General features: G+C 51.9%; 1 protein-coding gene across 1 annotated transcript in view; it reads right to left on the bottom strand.

Moving 5' to 3' along the window:
• Positions 1-10718, bottom strand: part of MYRIP (myosin VIIA and Rab interacting protein) — a 492137-nt gene extending 481419 nt beyond the window's left edge. Inside the window, exon 1 of the mRNA XM_030203295.1 lies at positions 10314-10718. The gene's annotated coding sequence lies outside the window, so the exon portion shown is untranslated. The remainder of the gene's footprint in view (positions 1-10313) is intronic.
• Positions 10719-14917: the final 4199 nt, after the last annotated feature.

Below are 14917 nucleotides of genomic sequence, written 5' to 3'. Positions count from 1 at the left end.
TGACAGTCAGAAAGAGGTACTCTGGCCCTTCCAATAGAATCCGTGGATCATCAGGGACTCCAATTGGGTTGGGGGGGTTGATGCATAAGGGAGGAGTCTAATGCCCTATTAAAGAGGGAAATGAAGGCAGAACTCAGTCTCCCTGTGAGGATTCCAGAACCCATTCTGCTATACTGACAGAAGTTTGCCAACACCCACTGCAAACTGGATACATGCCCTAGTCATCTACTTAAATCCGCCCCCAACCGCTTCATAGCAGACCTCACATCCCACATAAACTTCATGCTACAACAAGGTCTCTTCCCTGAGGAATATGGCAACATCCTACTCACCCCAATACCAAAAGACACCAAGAAAAGCATAAACGATCTCACCAACTACCGCCCAGTTGATCTATCCCACTAGTAGTATAACTGATGGAAAGCTTGGTGACCAAACAGCTTACGGAGTACTTGGACAAGTTCTCAATATTACACAATTCACAATCAGGATTCCGCTCCCACCATAGTAACAAAACCATCCTAGTCACCCTCCTGGCTAAATTCAAGCAGGAAATAGCCACAGGTAAAAGCATACTTCTCCTCAAGTTCGACATGTTGAGCACATTCGACATGGTAAAACCACAATATATTACTAAGACTCCTTGGCCACTTCGGGAATGATGGAAATGTACTCAACTGGTTCAAAGGTTTTCTAACCACCAGAACATATCAAGTAAAATCAAATTCAAACATATTACCACTGTGGAAAGCAGCCTGCGGAGTACTTCAAGGATCACCACTATCACCAACATGATGATGATCCCACTGGCAAAGTCCTTATCCAATCAAAGCCTCAACCCGTTCATCTACGCAGATGATGTTACAATCTACATTCCTTTCAGACATGACTTGATAGAAATAACCAATGAAATCAATGATGGCCTGAACATCATGGACTCCTGGGCAAACTCATTCCAACTGAAACTGAACACTGAAAAAACACACTTCCTCATCCTCGCCTCTCAACACAACAAGTACAAACCCACAACCATAAATACCCCAGGACACACCCTCCCCACCTCAGACAGCCTAAAAATACTCGGCGTCATACTCGACCACAACCTTACTCTCGAGAGCCAAGTAAACTCTGTAATAAAGAAAATGTTCTACTCAATGTGGAAACTCAAACGTGTAAAACCTTTCTTCGAAAGGGAAACGTTTCGAAACCTAATACAATCAATGGTCCTAAGTCATGCAGATTATTGCAACGGAATCTATGCGGGATGCAAAGAACTCACAAAAAAACTCCAGACCACCCAAAACACAGCAGCCAGGCTGATATATAGTAAAACCCGATTCGAAAGTGCCAAACCCCTCCGAGGAAAGCTGCATTGCCTTCCAATCAAAGAATGGCTCATCTTCAAAATCTGCAAGCTGGTCCACAAAATTATATATGGTGTAGTCCCAGGATACATGATAGACCTTATAGATCTACCAAAAAAAAACAGAGTCAGATCATCACGATCATACCTAAACCTACATTACTCAAACTGTAAAGGACTTAAATATAAAACAACTTACACATCCGGTTTCTCCTACATAAGCGCACAACTATGGAATGGACTCCCAAAAGCTGTGAAAACAATCCATGACCACCTGACCTTCAGGAAATCACTAAAAACCAATCTCTTCAAAAAGGCCTACCCCAACGATCCAATGTAAACCCCTCCACCCAGCAACACAGCATGACCAATGATCGTACTGGACAACATACAATCTTCATTCCTTTCGACCCTTCACAACTACCTCACTCGATCACTATATAACCTCGTATTTGTATTGTATTTGTTATCAACCGACTTGGCGAACGCCTTTGATGGTACTATGTAAGCCACTCTCTTGTTTGTTTTACCTGTGGTGGTTTATTTCTGTTTTTTTTTTTTGTTCCCCACAACATGCCTTGTTTTGAATGTGTTTAGGAAAAAACAAATTGTGTTTTTTCCTGCCAGTGGTGGGGTTGTAGCCTCAATTGGAGCTACATGGGTGGTGGCAGGTGGGCAGGCCAAAGCCAGACCTAGCCCAAACCTGAGACCTTTCTGTCTTGATTATTTATTTGAGCTAATGGTGCAATTGCTGTGAACATTTTTCTTTTTGTTGTTTATACTCAAACCACTAACTGTTTGGACTTGTGCTGATAGATAAGGAGATTTGATTTGGACTGTTTTGGGATCTGTAACAACCCTAAGTTTACCCCAAGTTGTGGGGAGGGTCCATTAGACATTTAGGCCACACTTATGGGTGGACGGTGTGCTTAACTGGAAACTCGGTCCAGGAGGATGCCTGGGTGGTGAAGTGAGAGGAAATTTGGCCACAGGTAGACAGCGTGACAAGGGCCTTATTCAAAATTAACGTTTTCCTATTTTGTGCCATGGGCAAACAAATGATTCCTGAATAAGCCACTAAGGGCCCCTTTTACTATGCTACGGCAAAAGGGGGCTGGCGCTGGCGTCGGTGCATGTTTTACACATGCGCCGAGGCCCCCTTTTACCGCAGCTGGTAAAAGGGAAGGTCTTGCTTTCCTGCAGGAAATGGCCGGGCGGCAAGTAAAGCACTTGCCGCATGGCCGTTTCAGGGGGAAGCCCTTACTGCCACCCATTGAGGTGGCAGTAAGGGCTCCTGTGCTAACCCGGCGGTAACCGGGCAATGCTTACTGCTGGGTACAGTCTGGCGCTACAAAAATAAATAAATTTTAGTAGCTCCAGAAATGACGGCACGGTAGGGATGGGAAGTACCGCCAGGCTGCTGCAGTAACCTGAGAGTACTTTCCTTATAGTAAGTGATAAGCCTATGTTGGGCTTACTGCCGCTTAGTGAAAGGAGCCCTAAGGCTCTGTCAGAGAGGTGCCTTGCTGGTAGCAGCTTTCTGTAACATCTAAAGCTGTCTATAACTTATAGCCCTTTTTATAGCAAGACTATTCTACCCATCTTCTTTACAGGTCTGACCAAACTGATCTGTGTTTACATATTAACAGCTGTACCAATTTTAAAAGAATATAATGCAGTGATCTGCATACTGGAACTGGAAGAGTCACTGCAAAGTTTACAAATCCTGGAATTATGTGCCATCTTTGAACATGTCATTTTATAAATGCTGGAATAATGTGTTTTATTGGGGAGGGGGGGTTCTCCAAGATTCTTAGGTCTTCACTACATTCCATCAGTTATTTTAAACCTGTATAAAACATAAACCTTGGAGCTGGGACCCGTTCACCACAAAGCCCCCCCCCCCCACCCCCCCCACCCCATCTTCCCCCTTTTTCCCTTCACCGTAATAACTTTCTTGAAACCATTGTTGGGAAAACTTAGGCCGCAGCTTACTTTATTAACAATTCAAATTAGTTAACTTGTACAACTTATCATCCCCCCCTCACCCGAGCTACGTGGGTCCGGCCATGCCATAAGCCTGGACCCCCCCCCCCCCATCCGCCGATCGCCCTGTCAGCAAATCGGCACTCTCGTCTAAGCCCCGCCCTCGCAGCAGGGGCCGACTCTGTGTGGACCTCCACACTTGTCTCCCGGGTCACCCGACCCGCCTTTCATGCTCCGGCTCAGCCCCCCCCCCATGAGCCATGTCTTTTGTAGCTCGGGTTTTCGTTCTTTATTTTTGCCACAAGAGGAGGGTCTTGCACCTGCAAGACTCTCCTCTCCCCCCAAAGAAGCTGCGGCCTACCTCATTGTTGACCCCAAATGAACTCTAAACACTCTTGTATGTCCAACAAAAACAAATCTAGCCCCACATCAGACAAATGGACTCGATCCCTGGCAAATAGCCCTGCACATGATGTATCCACCCAATCGTGCTTTATTTGATACCCCCCCCTGGCTGTAACCCAAAGACCCACCTGCCGATTTATCTTGCTTAGCCCGCGCCGCCATTTGCGGGCTGGCAGGCAAGCCGGCCTGGGTATTATATCTGACCAAACCAGTTTGGTATCCGGATACCACATCATGACCAGGCGAAAGTCATCCTTCACCATGTCGATCAGTCTCTTGCCAGTCAAACTATCCACATCATTGTCTCCCAAATGAATCAGCAATATCCGCGGAGATCGCTGTCTTCCTCGCGCCCGATACAGCAAGGACACCAGCTGCCTCCACCTCATTCCGCGATCGCCCCACCACGATATTCGGAGGCCCCGCGTCGCCAATCCCAGATGGAGTCCACCCGGGCGCCTGGCTGCCCGAGCACCGGCCCAATGCACAAAGGAATGTCCCACAATCCATACAGCTTCCGCGACTCCTCCATCTACAAGGGGAAGCAACCAACACAAAGAGTCCCCACTCCGTGTCAACCGACAGCAGACCAGAGAACCTCACCCCCCCGTCGCCCCGCGCCCCTACACACCCCCTTACCCCTTTTATGTGGGCCTAATATACCCCCGATATGCCCCCGACGCCCAACGTCCAATGCGACGAATATCGGCCGCTCCAAGCCCAGCCTGATGTGCACTGGTCGCCGCTCCTATCCGGACGAATGGGTACCAAACTGCCGGGGATCTTCCCCCACCGCCATAAGACTCTGGCGCAATACTGCTGCAAATTGGTACCTCGTCAAGACCTGCCCGTCCGCGTGCACCAACAAGGATGACGGCCCCGCTGGCCGGACCTCGAGGTACGCCGCCACCAATGCTACCGGACAATAGTCAACGCCCGGCACCCCTCTCAACACGATTGTGCTGCCCACTCCTCTCTGATCCGTTTTTGACCGCAGCAATCTGATACTTAACTGCCCGTCTTGAATGGATGCATTCTCCCGTAATATACCTGAACACTCCGTCACCGACCGGCGTCTTTCCAGGAACCCCCCACCCATATGCCTTACTGAAAAATAAAAACCCGCTAAATGCCTCCGGACCGCACTGCGCGAAGTCCCCGACCCTCGGGCACTCGCAACATAAGCTGCTAACAGTTCATCAGATGCCCGACCATCCTCCCAACCCTGGCTGTGTAGGAAACCAGTCACTTTGTCGAAGCCACATGCGTATGCTGTCCATGTAGCTGGGGCAACTGAAGACTTCAACAACTGCCACACCTCGGGTCTCCGAGTCGCCAAAGTTGTTCTGGCATTCGCTGCCCTTCCTGATCCGCCCCCGGCGCTAATGTTCTGAACGTCTGCAATTGAAAACGGGACAGCGCATCAGCTATCCGGTTATCCACTCCTGGAACATGCCTCGCCCGCAAATGAACATTTAGTCGCAAACAGCGCAGCACTAATTCCCTCATTAACGAGTTAACTAATAAACAACGCGCTGACTGCTTATTCACCACCTCCACTACCCCTATATTGTCACACCAGACTACAACGCTTTTGTTCCATAGTCGCTCTGGCCACAACTCGCAGACTACTACAAATGGAAACAACTCCAGAAATGTGATATTTTTTGTAATCCCAGACGCGACCCACCAACCTGGCCAGGGGGCCGCGCACCACGCACCCGCACAGTACACTCCGAAACCATGACCCCCTGCTGCATCTGTAAACAGTTCCAAATCCACGTGCGCCACAACTGGACTCTGTAAAACCAACGTGCCATTGAACTCGGCAAGGAATTCCAACCACATACGCAAGTCTCTGCGCATCCCTGCGGACAAACGGATGTGGTGATGCGGCTGTGATACGTGAGCCGTTGCCGCCCCCAGGCGCCTCAAAAAGGCGCGTCCCATCGGAAGCACCCGACAGGCAAAATTCAGGCTTCCCACCAACGACTGAATGGCCTCGAGCGTGGCCTTTTTTGCATGCAACACCCCTATGATCTGCTCCACTAGCTGCTCGACTTTCCCGTGCGGTAGCCGCGTCACCATTTGTTCCGTGTCAATCTCAATCCCCAGAAATGTGAGGACTGAAGTTGGGCCCTCTGTCTTGTCTGCGGCCAAGGGAATACCAAACTCCTCAGCCACTACCATAAAGGCAGCCAGCAACTGGCCACACGCCCCCCCCGACCGCTGCTCCTATAAACAAGAAATCGTCTAAATAATGGACCAGTGTGTCCAACCCTGCCTTCTGAGCTGTCACCCAATGTACAAAGGAACTAAAGCGCTCGAAATATGCGCAAGACACTGAACACCCCATTGGCATACAGCGGTCGTAGTAGAAGGCCCCTTCGAAATGGAAACCGAGCAAAGGGAATGCCGTCGGGTGCACCGGCAGTAAACGAAAGGCCGCCTCAATATCAACCTTCGCCAGCTGAGCGCCCTCTCCGCACTGTCAAACCAACCGCACTGCGCAATCAAATGAAGTGTATTGGACCGAACAGCAATCTTTTGGGATACCCGCGTTCACCGACTTGCCCTCTGGATACGAGAGGTTATGTATGAGGCGAAACTTCCCGGGCGCTTTCTTAGGGATCACTGCTAGCGGGGAAATCATGAATGGGGAAAAGAGGGGGTTCTGAAACGGCCCCGCAATTCTCCCTAAACTCAGCTCCTCATCCAGCTTTTGCCGTACCACCTCCTTCAATTTCGTTACGGACGCCGAATTCTGCACCCAATTGGACTCTACCCTCCCCAGATAAGGAATCCGAAACCCCTCCCGAAAACCACCCTCCAGCAGTTGAGCCGCTGACCGCACCGGATATCGATAGAGCCATGGCAGCATCGCATCGACTTGCACCGGCGTGGGGGCCCGTCCTGCCCACTTACTTGTCAAGGGTTGTGCCCCCTGCTCCCTTCTTGTTACATTTAATGGACGGGTGCCCCTGCCCACACGTGGAACAGGCGTGCCTGAATTTACAATCGGGGAATAGACATGCTGCTCTATTGAACCGCCAGCATACATCTGCTGTTGAAGCCGTCCCCGTCCCGCCGGCGCCCCCCTCTCCTCTCCCCGCAACCCGAAAGGGCCGACTACTCGAGGTCTGCTGAATACCCCCCCTTCCCACTCCCCCAGCCACCGCGCCACGAGGGGCCATGTGCGTTAGCCACAGGTTTATATCCTGTGTCCCCCATGTCATGTGGAGGTTTTCTTCCATCTTATCTCTAAAGGCTTCATCATAATTTAACCAAGCCCAACCCCCGAAACACTGGAATGCATCTAAAACTGAATCTGCATACGCCAGTAATACGCCATACTGGCCCTGGTCCCGCTGCCCTCATACACTAGCCAAACGTAAAAATGCCCGCATCCAATTAACTATTGTTTTCGCTACCTTATGCTCCTTATCGGCCTCTACTTTCTTACCTCGCTTTTTTCCGCGCCTAGGCTTCCTACCTTCCAACAACCGGAATACATCTATACACTTCCGGCGCCGAATTTTTTGCCGTAACGCCCGCGGGACCTGTTCCCATAGCTCCGACAACGCCACTAGCGCCGGCGGCCCTCTCTCTCCTACCCCTGGCATCCCTGCTGCCGCTCTCCCCGCCTCTTGCCTCTCAGGCCTAGAAGTGGAGGAAGAGGACGAAGAAGTCGTAGATGTGTCAGACGACGAGGACGAGGACCTATCCCTTTTTCCCTTCCCCTTACGCCTGCGCCGCCCTCGCCTCCCCCGCTCTCCCCGTGCGCTCTCACTGTTACCACATCCAGATGGCCCCGCCGTGGGGAGCGCTGGCCCATCTCCTGCTGCTGGGCCACTGCCCGCTGAGCATGCCGCCTGGTCCGTGGTCACCGTACGCTCCGCTGGCCTCGCTCGACCTCCCATCTCGGTCTCCAGCTGTTCCGCTCGTGTGGTCCCAAACTGGTCCGTCTCCTGTCCTGGGCGCCTCGGTGCTGGCACTCCAACCGCGTGGACCTCTCCTTGCACCTGTAAAGACAAATTGGGAGGAGCAGCAGGGGCAGCCCACCGTGTGCCCCATCCGGGGTCCCGAACCCCCACCCCAGGACGTCCTGAGCTCGGCCAGCTTTCCATCCAGCCCGGAGCTCCGCCCCAAGGGACTGCCCACTGGCCTGCTACTTGTTCCGACCACAAAGGCATCCCAAACGTGGGCCAAGCACCCCAAGGGTACTGGCCCCACCCCATCCTATCCCCACTTACGCCTCGAGGGGGGCATTCACCAAAGCCGCCTGCAGCAAGACCAGTTGCTGAGGCTGGGCCACCCGGGGCTGCCCTCCATGACCAATCTGGGCCGCTCCCCCGCTCCGGTGCTTGCTGGCTCCCCCCATCCTCCAAGTCCTCCAACCCCTCCCGTCCCCTGCTCCCACTAATGCCCCCCCTCCTACCAGTGCCAGCCCCTACTCCCCTCTCTCTTACCTCCGAGCCGCCCTGTGCTTCCTCCTCAGGCCCAAACCCCTGCCCCAGAGCACCCCCCACCCTGCCTGCACTAAGATGTCGAGTTTTCTTCTGCCTCTTCTTCCCTGCCACAGCTGCATCAGCAGCTATGGCTGTTCTAGCAATCTCCTTCGATCTGCGGGGGCCTGCAAGCTCTCCTCCCTCCCTCCCCCCCCCCCAGCACTCACTTCCTCCGGACTCCTCCCGATCGAGTCACTAGCACAGAAGGACACCTCCGCTCCTCCAGTTTCCTCTCCAGACTCTCTTCCATCCGCCATGCTGGAGAATCAGGGTCCTGCACAAAAAACGCCACAAAAAAAACGCCAAAAAACAGCCTCCGCGGATCACCAGCACCCTGGTATCCGACGTCTCCCTCCTCCCTTTATGCCCTCGCCCAGCCCCGCCCCCTTCCACCTTCCCAGCCAATCAGCAGCCTGCCCTGCCCCAGAACCAGAGTGCATTGTTTGCCCTAGCCAATCTGAGCTGGCTGCTCTCCTGCATGACCCCTCTCCCTCCCAGCATGCCCATCGCTGGCTCGAACGGGCCCAGCCCTCGTTTAACTGGGCCCTTCGAGACCAGCTCTCGGGCCTCTCATTATGGCTTTTTCCTGCTGTAGATTATTGCTCTCCTAAACATACAGTGAAGGGTGCAGGAGACCGTCCACATTTTGCAAATGAAAAAAAAAAAAAGTACTGCAGTCCCCAGCCTCCAAAACATTTTATTTTAGTTCCTAGCACAGATTTGTTACTGAACCACCAGTAAATCTGCATGCTCAGAAACACACTAATATTATGGGAAGATCTTCCTTTAGTTGCAATATGTTTTATTTTCTTTCCAAAACTACACCGAACTCTGTGCTTACACATGCACACTGCTTCTGCATAGAGCACATACCTGACCCCTGCACGAACATTCTTAAGCAGCACAAAATAGTTCTGTTTTATTTAGTTCTCATTTTTCTACTCTGCCTTTTCTCAGAGATTACAAAGCGGTAAACAGCATTTCATGAATGCAAAATTAAAAAAAAATGGTAAATATAAAACACACACGACAGACACAGATTTGAGAGCTCATCCTATAGGTTCAAAAAAACCAAAGCTTTGTAACGCTGAAAGGTGCAGATCTGTGCAGGAGACTAGTAATCCTGTACTTCACTAAATCTGACATCGGCTGCCATCGTGTATACACAATGTACGTATCTGATTCCTGAATTGTATTTAAAGGAAACGAGTCAGAGCGTGCACACCCCAAGGTTGCTGCTTGTCCACACCAGAATCCCCAAAGTGCCAAACTGGCTGACTGACCTTCTGTTTGAATAGCTGTGGTTTCGGATAATTTATTTGATTTCACTGCACGTCTGATGACGCCAACACCCAATAAACAAATGACTGACTCCCTGCTGTGTAAGAGAATTTTATTTGAGACGAGAGAGACCGGCAGCCACCTAAGGCAGCCTTGGGAACTGTAGCTTTAACCTTTAGAATACATGCAAAAGGAGTTGAGCTAAGTATTCGGCTTCTCTTTTATCTTTATCACCCCTGTTATTCATCTCTTGCAAAGCAATGAATGTGGTTCGGGAGTAATTGAGTGGTGTGATTCAAAATATAATTGGGATTCCAAAGCCATGTGTCAAATACAAGGCGGTGTATTATTTTGCGTTGAAAGTCCCAACGCCCGCGTATGAATATTAACATTCTAAGAAGAGAAAAGGAGGGTAGACATTTCCCACCCCCCTATATTATACCATGTAATCTAATGTTCTTTCCTCGGTAGCTACAGTGTCCTGCATTAAACTCCCTTCCCTCTGTGACGAGGCACAAAACGCCTGATCATTACTGCTTAAAAACTGCACTTGGAACACATTTCCCAGATCCGATTACCCGGTCCAAATACCTAAAAAAAAGAGCGACCTGCAATCATTTTCAGCAGTCCCAAACCGTAGGAAGCTACAGGAAGGAACTGACCCTGGAAAGAAAGCAGCAACGCCAGCCAGACATTCCCTCCCCAGCCTCTCGTGCCGTTCCCTGCCTGCACAGAGCAAAAAACAATGACATCTGTAAACGTCTACTTACTGTTCTAAAAAGAGACCAGAAGGTGACTGAGCAACTTGAACAGATCGGGAGCTCTTCTTGATCCAATCACCGGCTGAAGTCCCGTTCCAGTCTGTACCTTGAGCTGCTTTCGCGCTCGGTAAACGAGGGGCAGAGACAGAGAGCAGCAGTCACAAGAAACAGTAGCTGCTTTTCCTGCCAAACGCTCCGTGTGAGAGAGCAACACAAATGTGGTAGTACTATTACTCCTGGTTTCTTGCTTGGCATTAGCAAAGGGCAAAGATCCGGAGGAGAGCAACAAGGTGACAGCAGTCCTGAGTCCCGAGGGTTTCGTTTTGTGTTCTTCTTCTAGTACCAGCAGCACTGTCTGATGGGTAGGTGCAGGGCTGCTTTGCAGCAGCAGCTCAGCGATGATGATGAGGTGCAGAGAGACACAGCTCCGCACGTCCCTCTACCTCCCCGAGCCCCACTGCGGCCACCTGGTGACACCCCCAGGAATGAGAGGCGGACCTGCAAGTAAAGGGCGACAAACGATCAGTTCTTACTTGAAATCTCGCCCTGCTGAAAGAAATCCTTTCCAGTGCCTTGTAATGGTGCAATATGTGGACGCTGAGACCATGTTGTCTTATAAAAAAAAAAAAAAAGAGATCCCGCTTATGCTATTACAACGTACAGTAAGTTGCGTGGGCTGGGCTGGTTCTTTAAGTGGGTGGTACACACCAGAAAATGTGCTGCTGCTGTCAAGTGGCTCAAAAAAAACAAGTGCATGCTTAATTTTTAAATGAGGGGGTGATGAGCGTCCAAGCTCACATTCTACACAGATGTGTATGAACTATAGATGTGAGAAATGTAACACAAGGAAGAAGCTGCAGTGGAAAAGGCTGGCGCCAACTTTGTTTCATGGAGAAAACCACCTCCCCCGCACAATAAAAAGGCTATTCAGCAGCTGATTTCTTACTATCAGAACAAGTGTGACTGGATTCTATCCTCATGCCCCCAATCTCTCCCTCTCCAACAAGACTGCTTACAGCCCCCTTAAGCACCCCCCACCTCGATTATATAGGAAGTAAAATTGCTAGTGGGATGTGAGGCTCCTTGTGTTTTCCAGTCAGACAGACTCTCTTCTCCTGGGAAAGGGGGGTTGCCTGGGCCCTTTAAGTAAGGGGGAATCCGTGTGACCATAAGGAGCATCTACTGGAAAAGTGGGATTTGAAATCTTGCTTTCCTCGCTCTCTGTTGCTTTAACCAGACAAAAAAAATGGCAAAAAGTAATAAAATATTAAAGTACTGCAGAATATGGTACAAATGTAAGTAAAGTGCTGTGACATGTTTGGTGTCAGTACTCCTAAAATATAACAAAATAAAAATGTTAATACACTAGCCCAAAGGAGTATCTATCTGTCTATCTATGATACCCATATGATAACGACTTTGACCCAGACTATATATCCCACTTTGCTGCCCCCCCCCCCCCCCCCATTGCCTATCTCTACCTACTCATCCCTTCTTTTATTCTGGTATACTTAACTTTTACTCTCTCTAACAATATTTTGTATTCCCATTACTATGTAAGCCGCAATGAGCCTGCTTTGAGTGGGAAAGTGCGGGATACAAATGTAATAAATAAATAAATCTATCTATTTGTCTATCTACATATATATATATATATATATATATATATATATATATATATCAATATATATAAACGGCGAGTGACCGTACTCACCGCAAATGCGCAGTAGAGACTTCCCTCTCTGTCCCGCCCCCGCGTCAATACGTGATGACGGGGGGGGGCGGGACAGAGAGGGAAACTGCGCCGCCGACGTTGCTACCGCTCCCTCCCCCCACTCGGAGTCGCCGCCGCCACCCCTTCACCCGGCCCGGGCCCTCTCTTCGTTATTCAACTTACAGCAGCGCCGAAACAGCAGCAGCTCCCGTCGGCCTTCCTTCACTGCCTGTGCCCCGCCCTCGCCGACGTGACGTCACACGAGGGCGAGGCACAGGCAGTGAAGGAAGGCCAACGGGAGCTGCTGCTTGCTGCTGTTTCGGCGCTGCTGTAAGTTGAATAACGAAGAGAGGGCCCGGGCCGGGTGAAGGGGGGGGGGGGGTGGCGACTCCGGCATGGGGGGGGGCGGTAGCGGCTACCTTGGGGGGGGAGGGGACATGGGACGTCTCAGGAGGGGGGCCTTGGAGCTGGGAGGGAGGGAGGGAGGGAAGGGGGCCTTGGGAGCTGGGGGGGCCTTGGGAGCTGGGGGGGGCCTGGGGCCTTGGAACTGGGAGGGAGGGAGGGCGGGGGGCCTTGCAGCTGGGAAGGGGGGAGGACTGGAGCCTTGGAGCTGGGAGGGAGGGCAGGGGGGCCCTTACAGTTGTGAGGGAGAGCAGGGGGCCTTGGAACTGGGAGAGAGGGAGGGAAGGGGGCCTTGGGAGCTGGGGGGGGCCTGGGGCCTTGGAACTGGGAGGGAGGGAGGGCGGGGGCCTTGCAGCTGGGAAGGGGGGAGGACTGGAGCCTTGGAGCTGGAGGGCAGGGGGGCTGTTACAGTTGTGAGGGAGAGCAGGGGGCCTTGGAACTGGGAGGGTGGGAGGGAAGGGGGCCTTGGGAGCTGGGGGGGAGGGCCTGGGGCCTTGGAACTGGGAGGGAGGAAGGGCAGGGGGCCTTGGGAGCTGGGGGGAGGGCCTGGGGCCTTGGAACTGGGAGGGAGGGCGGGCAGGCAGGGGGCCTTGCAGCTGGGAAGGGGGGAGGACTGGAGCCTTGGAGCTGGGAGGGAGGGCAGGGGGGCCCTTACAGTTGTGAGGGAATGGGGCCCCTTACAGTTGTGAGGGAGAGCAGGGGGCCTTGGAACTGGGAGGGAGGGAAGGGGGCCTTGGGAGCTGGGGGGGAGGGCCTGGGGCCTTGGAACTGGGAGGGAGGGAGGGCAGGGGGCCTTGCAGCTGGGAAGGGGGGAGGACTGGAGCCTTGGAGCTGGGAGGGAGGGACAGAGGGGGCCTTGGAGCTGGCAGGGAAGGAGGATGGCAGGGGCTTTGCAGCTGCAACGGGAGGGGGGCCTTGGGGAAAAAAACATTCCAATACCCGCCCGTTTTTACGGGCTTAACGGCTAGTATATATATATATTGTAAAGAGTATGTAGAAAGCCTGGGGGGACAAAAGGAAGGAAGGAGGGAAAGAAACTCCACCTCCCCACCGTACCCTAAGGAATCCTGGGCTAGGCAGGAGTACCCCCGTAGCAGGCAGGCATTGCCCAAGAGAGGCCCTAGAATAAGAGACTACAACTCCCAGGATGCCCCAAGGGAACTAAATGGCAGAAAAAACAAGGGGCAGTCCCAAGAGTCTCCAGAGGGGGCCTGCAAAGGAATGAGTAAGGCTGATTCTCCAACCTGGTGGAAGAGGTGGTGGAACAGGTGGCTGGAGAAGGAAAAACAACAGCAGGACTTTAATGAAAAGGAGGCTAGGCAGCTGGGAGCAGGGCGGGGTGAAGAGAATATGGACTGGGCTCCTGAGGAGGAGAGAGGAGAAGTGGAACCTTGCCCTATGGAGCTGACTGAGCCTGAGATTGCTCTGGAGGAGCCGATGGACATATCAGCTCTGGCTCAGCGAAGGCCAGAGAAGTAGCGGGGCCAGACCGGGTCAAGCGGGAGGAGGTCAGGTAGGATTGTGACTGACCAAGAGGGTGGGACCCTAGGCTTTCCAGTCAGGTAGGATTGTGACTGACCAAGAGGGTGGGACCCTAGGCTTTGAGCCCGCGCAAAGCCAAACTGTGTTTTGAAAGCCTGGCTATATTGAACTGTGCTTTGAAAGCCTGGCTATATGGACTGTGATTTGCAAGGCTAGCCAGATTGAACTGTGTTTTGAAAGCCTGACTATATTGAACTGTGCTTTGAAAGCCTGGCTATATGGACTGTGATTTGCAAGCCTAGCCAGATTGAACTGTGTTTTGAAAGCCTGACTAGATTGAACTGTGCTTTGAAAGCCTGGCTATATGGACTGTGATTTGCAAGCCTAGCCCGCCTGCACTGTGTTTTGAAAGCCTGGCTATACTGAACTGTGCTCTGAAAGCCTGGCTACCTGGACTGTGTTTTGCAAGCCTGACCAGATTAAACAGGGTTTTGGAACCAGGCCAAATCCAGCCGGGGAAAAGGGACTGTATTAATGCAGGTTGGGATAAAAAGGCTGATAGGGGTTACTGTCTGAAAACCCAGGGGGGGTGTTGTTTTTTTTTGTTTTGGATAGCTGCATCTCTTCAGGAGAGGGAGAGAGTGGAAGCAGCTGCGTAAGCCTGGACGGTGTTCAGACCGGCTTTAGAAACAAAGGGCTGTTAACTAAGGGAGAGGGAGGCTGTTCCTCCGCTTCCATAGAAAGCTTCCTTTTTGGGTTGTGTTTTTTTTTGTTTGCTGTTTGAGAGTGTGTTCCTGGTGTGGGAGCTGCAACGGCTGAACCAGAGCGAGCAACTTCACAATTGGTGTCAGGAGTGGGATTCCTTTTTGGACCTGTCGCTCGAGGAGGCCGCGACCAGCATAACAGACAAGCCCGGCGGAAGGGCCAACCCTGACTAAAGGCGCAGACCCGTCTTGGGTTCCGGTAAGCGGGACCTAGAGGGGGGGTACTAGGGGGAGTGTGGAAAGAGGGCAAA

The sequence above is a fragment of the Microcaecilia unicolor genome, chromosome 1, assembly GCF_901765095.1.
Source record: "Microcaecilia unicolor chromosome 1, aMicUni1.1, whole genome shotgun sequence".
In the NCBI taxonomy this organism is placed as follows: Eukaryota; Metazoa; Chordata; class Amphibia; order Gymnophiona; family Siphonopidae; genus Microcaecilia; species Microcaecilia unicolor.
This window is presented reverse-complemented; position numbering and strand designations above follow the sequence as displayed.